The following is a 9,067-nucleotide window of genomic DNA, read 5'->3' as shown; positions in this document are numbered from 1 at the left end:
GGGTTAACAGATAAATAACAAGGACCTACTGTACAGCACAGGGAATCATATTTAATACCTTTTAATAGGCTATAATGGGAAAGAATCTGAAAAAGAATTTATACATAAAATTGAATCCCTTTGCTGTACACCTGCAATGGACATAATATTGGAAAGCAACTCTACTTCAATATAAACAATATTTTTAATCCAAATAGTAAAGAAAGGACTCACAGAATGTATTTCAAGGAGTGAAAATTAAAGGGGTCAGTCCACGCCCATGTGACGGGAACATGCAGTCAAGGAGACACTGTGATCGCATGACCCTGTGCCAGAGCCAGGCCTCTCCGGCAGCCCGGGGTCCTGAGAGGTGGACACAACAACCCAGCAGAGCTGGTGGCACAAGGTGACACCCTCTGGGGCAGCGGGAGGGGCCCACAGCAGGGAGGACCAAGGGGGCTGCCAGCGGGGCTGTGGACTTCAGGCAGGGCAGCTGAGCTGCCCTCCAGCAACAGGTGTCTGTCGGTGCACAGAACCGAGAGCAGGATGTTCCGGGTCGATGACCTGAGACCACCGAGACTGGGTGGAGGACGCCTGCGGGGCAGACACCGAGGTCCTGGGGCGTGTGAGGTGCAGGTTCAGAGGAGACCCTCCCTGCACCCTGCACTGGTGCTGCTGCCCCAAGTCTCAGCTGCTCTTCAGCTGCCCTCAGGCTTCCATTGAGTCCTGCCACTGTGTTTGTTGCTCCTTCCCTAGGCTCTGTGTGTGTGTGTGTGTGTGTGTGTGTGTGTGTGTGTGTGTGTCTTAGTTTCTTGTGCCTGCCTTAACAAATGACCACAAACTGGGTGGCTTTAAACCACAGAAACCCATAGTCTTGGAGGACAGAGCCCTGAATCAAGGCATTCAAATCAAATCAAAGGCCACATACAAGAGCCCTGGCGGGGTGGGGGTGGGGGGATCCTTCCCTGCCTCCTCCGCCCTCTGGTGGCCTCCAGTGTCCCTTGGCTTGCGGCCACATCCCTCCACCCTCTGCCTCCCCCTCTGAGTCTCCCTTCTGTGCTCTCACAAGGACTCTCGTCACTGGAGTTAGGGTCAAAGGGACATCTAAAAGGGTTTCGTCACCTCTGAATCCCTTACTTAATGACACCTATGAAGACCTGTTGTCAACATGTAAATTAGTATTTATTTTAATTATATGAATATTCCAAGGTCCCGGGGATTCTGGGGTGGTGTGGACCTACCTTTTTGGATGCCCCCTGTTCAACCCACCACACCTGCTTGTCACCGTGTTAGGGAAGCCTTTTGCTCCACGTTCTCGGGGAGGCAAAGAGAGGCTATAGGTTTTCTTGGGAGGTGAGTGAGAATGAAAGATGGTGCCTGGAGGGACCCAGTGGGCTGGGCGATGTCATTCAAGAGACCAAGTGGCCGGAAATATGCCTTCCAGGGCCTCGGGAGCCAGCAATGCCCAGAGGGGGACAGGAGCCTCAGGACACAGGACCCCAGGCTCGTATCAAGTCCTCTCCAAATGACCTTGCTTGACCTGGGCTCCCCAAAGAAGGGCCCAGAGAGACACTGTTGGGTGTTTGCTTGAGAAGCTGGGCAGGGGAACAACTGGCTACTTAATTAATGTGATCTGAGGGTGTTGACTGTTTGGGCTGCAGAATTTTACTCGCATGGAACCATGGAAGAAACAGGTCTAAAATCCAGAAGAAATTCTTAGGAAACGCAGCCTGTGACACTTCCAAGGCTGTTTACGCTCATGTTTTGAACAGAATCAGCTTTGTGTTTAACACACAAAAAAGCACGTTGCTAGGTCGGGTTTTCGGCTTTTTCTCGGAAAGGGCACAATTTGCGCAAACCCGGAGGCTGATTGTGAAATCCGAGTGGCTGGAGCTGTCAGGGCTCAGCCCGCCCTTCCTCCGTCTGAAAACAGACGTCTTTGAAATCAAACCCATTTGTCATTCCACCGGCTATTTTTCCTTCCCTGCTCCACTCAGGTTCGAATGACCCTTTGGAAGGCCCGGGGCTGGCCAGCGAGCATGAAAACATTCCTTCCCTGGGGTGGAGGAGCAGCCACATCTGGAAGGACCAGATGGAAGTGGAAAGAACAGAAGCTCCGCGGTGACTCAGCCTCACTCAGGAAGAATGCGCGTGACCCACGCTTTGGGTTTGGGTCCATTTCTGCAGCCTTGTTTTTCTGAACCTCAGCAAGGTTTGGGAAGCCCCTTAACCACCCCCTCCTCTGGGAAGAGCTCTGAGGGACGTCACTCTGGCCCAGCGATTCTCCAAACGACGCAGGCGTCAGACGGCTCCGTGATATTTCTACAAAGTACGTGGGTTCGGGTCACACCCAGACCTGCGGAAGGAGAGCCTCCAGGAGTGGGCACGGCCGTCTGTGTGCCTGGTTTTGATTTTCAGTGTTTTGATGTCCCACAAGTGAATCCGAGGTTTGTCACTTGCCCTGAGTACAGGGGAAATGGATGGATTGCAGCCACGGGACCCAGGCCAGGGAAATGACCTCTCTGCCTCCCTAAGTCAGACGTGAATGGCCACACGCATGAAAACGGCAGCAGTTGAGACCCCTCCTCCTAGTCACCTGTCGCCCCCACACACGAGTGGGGATGAGCCTCCAGCGGGGGGAAGCCCAGCCCTGAGCAGCACGTCATCCGCAAGGCACTCACTGTGCTGTGATTGTACAAAAGAACAGAAACTGAAATTCAACCGTGGCCTTCGCTTTGCCATCCTCACGCTCAGGTCCTCAATCACACGTGTCGTTTCCATTTTTGCCCCGGGCTGCACTTAATCTTCCCTCACTGTGTTTTATACCCTTTACGGTTGTTTATTTTTGAACAGTTGCCCGCCTCTTGTTTTTCACGCCGTCAAACAGTCTAGGCACAGTCTAGATCTCTGTCGGCCTGATGGTCTCGTTATCAGCAGTTTGGGGAGGATGCCCCCCCAGATGAGCCTGCTGCAGCACGTAATTAGTCTTTTTGATGGATGATATGTATGTCCACTGGGAGGTCCTTCAAACCAGTGCCCATGTCATTTGCGTCTTCCTGTCGGTCCAAGGGCACACCCTTGGCTTCTGAAATCAGATGTTTCAAGGGCAAAGGGGGCCTCTCTACCACATCAGTTATTTCTCCAAAGAGCCTGGGTTCCCTTTAGTGGGAATGGTAGTTAGAAACCAAGGTGTGCTCACTGGAGCCAGGATGTCACTGCCTCTCGGCAGTGGGGATGGCAGGTGATAAATGAATATGTGTTCCTATCTGGTGCCTCTAATTCAACCCAACACCACGGACATTTTTCCTCACCTCCCCCAGTCCACATCTGTGTCTCTCTTCTCCCTCAGTGAGAGCCTAGAGCCCAATAATATGAATACATGGACTCCCCCCTCCCACAAGATCTACAGAGTAACTGAAAGACTATGCAATTAGAGCAGCCAGGCCACCATCAATAACAACTCCACTTAGCAAAGTCCAAAGTTAACTTGAATTAATTCTGTTCTCCCGGACAATTAAGATTATCCATTGGACACACAGCTAAATTCATTTCTGTATGTTTTTACTCAATCCCAGAGTTTGCTTTTGTATGAAACTTTATTCCTGAGTAATCAATCACATAGGACACCAAGATCATAAGTCTAGTAAAAACATGCTCATCTAACCTTTCCTCCACCTGCTCCATTTCATGTTTATCCCGTCCCCTGTGGTTTAGCACTTACACTAAATGCTACTTCATCTTTTCGGCATCTCTTTTTTCGTAACGAGGCACCCATAATAATGTATTTGTACTCATTCTGTCTAACGCCACATCCTCCTTTAACACAGTATCCTGGAAATCGTATTATATACGCTCCTAATGCTCTCCTTGCTGTGAATTTTACTGACGTGCGTTAGTCCAGCCCATTCCGCTGCCTTCCAAGCATCAGTAGAGGAGACAATGGGTGTTACTGAAGTGGTGAAAAGCCGAGGTTAGAAGAGAGACAAGACAGCGGTGACAAATAAAGGTAGGTCGGGTCCAGAGGGTAACTGAGTGCCCACCTCTGGTACAGAATGCCCCCCACCCCCCAGGCATGGAAGGAGCGGCTTCAATGGGACAAAAAGGAGAAAGGGTCCCTCCCCATAGTGTCCAAGCAGTGGGGTTCTTTGCAGGCTCAGAGGGGTCCCAGAGAGGGTCCCTGAGAGTGGCCAGAAGTGAGTGGAAGATAAGGTCCCACATAGTAAATGGGATGCAGTGTGTATCTGAAGCACAAAGTCAGTTTGGCAAATTGACTTTCTTTCTTTCTTTCTTTCTTTCTTTCTTTCTTTCTTTCTTTCTTTCTTTCTTTCTTTCTTTCTTTCTTTCTTTCTTTCTGCTTTTTAGGGCCGTACGCATGGCACATGGAGGTTCCCAGCTAGGGGTCAAATCGGAGCTACCGCTGCCATCGTACACCACAGCCACAGCCACAGCAGAATCTGAGCTGCATCTGCAACCTATACCCCAGCTCATGGCAACACCGGATCCCCAACCCACTGAATGAGACCAGGGATCGAACCCACATCGTCATGGATGTTAGTCAGATTTGTTTCTGCTGTGCCACATTGGGAACACCTGCAAATTAGAATTTTACAGCATTCAGGTAGGATTACTTATGCAGATGGCACAGAGACAGATAAAATGACAGTCACAAAAGCAAGGATTCTCAAAATGGGTGTCCGTGAACACTCTGAAGTTCCTTGCAAAACATCTGAATAGATTTTAACAGCAGAGCACACAGAGCTTTCAGCAGGTTTTGAAAGCAATTTGTGAGTCCACAAAAAAACAAACAAACACTGTTTAAGGAACACTGCAGAGGGAGCCAGGAAACTCAAGGATGAGCAGGTGGCCATTGACTAGATGGTAAGAAATCAGTGAGAATGACCTTCCCAGGCTTCATCCATTCTTTACATAAGTAGTTCAGGCATCTCTGTGAGACGTGTTTATTACTAGCCCTCTCCCAGAGGGATCTGTGGCAAGTTCAAGGCCACAATATTGGAAAGTAGTACAGCTGGGACCATGCCAGCCCACACCTGTCTTCTCCCACAGGTCATACGCTGAAGCCAGCATCCGGTGGCGTCTCACCAGTCTGGCCACCACTGACCAGTTCTTAGTACCTGCCTTGGAGACCAAATGGTGGCTTAGTCAGAGATGAGTGGCCGCCCGTGTACCCTCATCCCAGCAAAGACCAGTCGGGTGCCCTTCCCAGGCTCTCCTCTCCTCACAACTGCAACCAGCCGGCCCCTGCAGCCTCCTTCCCCAGCCCCCATACCATGGGGGTTCAGGATGCAGAGAAGGCTGGAGATCTTCCACCCACCCAGCCCCGGGGAAGGGGCGTTGCTCTGCTCTGGCCAAGTCAACACCTTCACCGTCCCCCCGCCCCCGGAAACTTGGTCCCCTGCATAGCCTGCATTCAGAGCATCTTGCTGCTAGAATCTTTTCGGTTCTCTGCCCTGGGTCTGGACCTCCCCTCCATCTGCCAGCTCACTTCCTGGGGCAGCCTCTCTACCTACTGGCCCATATTCCCACCCAAGTCCAGAGCCTGGCTTATGTACACCCTGCTTCTCCAGCACCCACTCTGCCAGATCACCCTGCCCTCTGGGCACAGCCTTGCCTCTCTCAACAGCACCTGAAGGTCTGTCTCTTGCTACGCGATGTCCTTAAAATCTGTGACGTGAGCTCTCCTTACAAAATGCATCATGTTAGCCATCAAGCAATGAATATGCCAAAAGCCAAATTGGTGTTTATTATTTTTTAAAATGTATTCTAAATACTTTGAATGAAATATACACATGGTTATAACTTCTCCATCCTTCTCCATGAGAGGGAGAGAGTGGGGCATCCACGCCACTGCAGGGCTGCCCAGCAGGTCCAGCTTCCTCATGAATTATTGATGCTGATAGGTAAAAAAAACACCATCGCTACTGACGCGTCCGATGGGAATGCAACTAATAACACATAGAAAGAATTCACTTATTTGAACTTATTACAGCACAACCTTGTGACTCCGCACTCATTTGACTACATTTTTTTTTTCTGGAAACTGGTCTTTTTCCATGGCTTCTCTCTGGAGGGAAGATTGGAATATTTTTCAGTATTTAATAAAGAATCATCCCCTTCTTAAGGACATCCTTGTGTTTCAAATCTGGTGCTTGGCCTCAGTTGAACAGATGGGACTTTCCATGAGCTACTTTTGGTTTGGAGCGTGTGTGTCGGAAATCGACCCTAAAATCTTCCTCTCCTGATAACACTGCCATGTAGTGAGCTGGTTGGCAAACACGTTTACCGCCCTTCCTCTGTACCAGGCAGAGTTCTAAACAATGCAGATTTCACTCATGGGATGCTTACCCCTATGTACCGAAGATGAACCAGGTTAGACTAAAGCCTGTGAATTTGGACTTCTACATGTAATTTAAAATTCACTAAAACAGGAGTTCCCGTCGTGGCGCCGTGGTTAACGAATCCGACTAGGAACCATGAGGTCGCGGGTTCGGTCCCTGCCCTTGCTCAGTGGGTTCAGTATCTGGCGTTGCCGTGAGCTGTGGTGTAGGTTGCAGACACGGCTCGGATCCCGCGTTGCTGTGGCTCTGGTGTGGGCCGGTGGCTACAGCTCCGATTCGACCCCTAGCCTGGGAACCTCCATATGCCGCGGGAGCGGCCCAAGAAATAGCAAAAAAAAAAAAAAAAAAAAGACAAAAAAATAAAAAAATAAAAAATAAATAAAATTCACTAAAACAAAAATTCGTCTTTAATTTTATGCTATCTCGAGCCAAAAACTTTTTTTTTTTTTTTTTTTTTTTTTTTTTTGCTTTTTAGGGCTGCACCCATGGCATATGGAGATTCCCAGGGTGGGGGTTGAATCAGAGCTGTAGCTACTGGCCTACACCGCAGCCACAGCAATGCAGGATCAGAGCCACGTCTCTGACCCACACCACAGCTCAGGACAATGCCGATCCCTAACCCACTGAGCGAGGCCAGGGATCGAACCTGCATCCTCATGGACACTAGTCGGGTTCATTAACCACTGAGCCACAGTGAGAATTCTGCCAAAAAGTTTTATTAAAGACGCTATACTTAGAAATTAGAGTGAATGAGAGGTAAGTGAGAAGTGATTGCTAATGGCTTTCCCTCTGGGGTGATGAGAATGTTCTAGAATCAGAGTGATAGTCACGCAACTTTCTGAATATTAAAAAAATGACTGAATGATGCACTTTGAAAGGGTAAATTTTACAGTATGTGGATTGAATCTCAATTTTTTAACAGGATAAGAAGACAAGAAAAGTAACGATTCTTTTGTTTTTCTCACAGTCCAATCATTTCCACCCTGCAGCGGCCGTGGCTTTTTCCCCTTTTGTCTCTGACTCAGTAACATTGAAGAAAGAGAGAAAAGAAAGTGCAAGGGTGTTGCAAGAAGACCCAGAGGGGCTGTCCCCGTTCTGGGGTAGAAAGCAGTGTTTGGCTCTGAGAAGGGTCCTCCTGTCCCGGGCCTGGAGCCCTGTGACACGGCCTTTGGTTGGCTTGGTTTCAGCTGCCTTCCCCAGGGCCCAGCCGCGCCGGCCGGACCTGCCTGGTCTTGGAGTGAGAGGCGGGGAGAGGCAACAGAGAAGCAGAGAAGTGAAAAATGTCCTTGCAGGAGGAACCCCCAGCCTTCAGGAGGAGAAACGCAGGGAGGGAGGATGTGCTGGTGCCGGCAGGGTTGCTAGGATACAAGCACGAGTTGAGGGAGCTCTCCAAATGAGGGCCATTTGGACAGGGTTTTGAAGGGTGATTAGAAGTCCACCAGAGCCCAGGGGGCTCACTGGAGAACTGGGCTCAGGCATGACCACGCACACTTGGGGCAAGTAAAACACGCAGGCCTGAGTGGGGAGAGGTCATACAGGACAGAGAAGGGCTCGATGCCACCCTGAGAAGGGACCCTGCCGATGGCTTTAAGAAAGTAAAAAGGGGTGTGGACTGTGAGCCGCAGAGGAGCCCGCCGAAAGGGCCTGGGGAGGAGGGAGTGAGGTGCAGCCGGAGAGGACTCTGGCCACGTCACACCCAGGGCTCCGGGCTTTGAGACAGGAGTCTCATGTTGAAAAGTTGGGCCAGATGTGGCCGTGGGTCTCACCAGGGGAGGCGTCCTGGGGACAGTGTGGGACTGGGGCTCAGGGATGGGGCAGCTGTGACAGTGTGCTCGGCCTGTCTGGGAGGCTGCGGTGGGGAGGGCGGGTGAGAAGGGGAGAGAGCAAGGACAGAAACACGGGGGGCAGGGAGGACAGGGGACCCCGAGAAGGAGACAGAAAAGAAGGAGTGTCCCCAGGCCGGTGAGGGTAGAGGTGGGGCGCTCCGGGGACCTGGGACGGGATCAAGGGAAGGACGGGCCCCAGGGATGTGGGCGCGGGGCTCCGGGAGGCACCGCGGATGCAGTGACGGCCAGGACCGCAGCTCAGAGGAGCGCTGCCCCCAGGGCTGAGACCAGCTCCTTTCCCACACATGTCACCAGCTGTCGTGCTTCCTCTGTGAAGAGGATGCAGTCCAGAGGGACTCGGCACCGGCCCCCGGTCGGCGGGATGCGCCCTCCCCACGCTCCCCTCCACATCATCCAGCTCACTTCGCAGAGAAGATGCGGTCCTGGGCCACGTCTGTGCCTCTGCTGCCGGCCGTGGAGGAGGCTCCGGGGCCCAGGGCAGCTGTGTCAGGTGCCTCGTGTCCTCAGGAAGCCTCTCACAGACAGCGATCTGCACCCCTGAGAATCTTCTCCAAACACACTCACAATGCCTTCTGGGGGCCCTTCGTAGAGGCAGGAATTTCTTGGGTTTACAGGAGGTCTTACTGAGAAAGAATGAGCTGTCACACGAGAAGGATGACTGTGTGGTTACATGAGGTTGCCATCGCTGCCATCACACACACACACACACACAGACTCACACATGGGCATGCACGTGAGTACACGAGGGCCACCTCCTAGTGACTCTTTTTTTTAATTTATTTTTTTGGGCCACACTGCAGCATATGGAGGTTCCCTCTTCCAGGCTAGGGGTGGAATCAGAGCTACAGCTGCCAGCCTCCACCACAGCTACAGAAACGTGGGATC

Source organism: Sus scrofa, chromosome 15 (genome assembly GCF_000003025.6).
Source record: "Sus scrofa isolate TJ Tabasco breed Duroc chromosome 15, Sscrofa11.1, whole genome shotgun sequence".
NCBI lineage: Eukaryota > Metazoa > Chordata > Mammalia > Artiodactyla > Suidae > Sus > Sus scrofa.
This window is presented reverse-complemented; position numbering follows the sequence as displayed.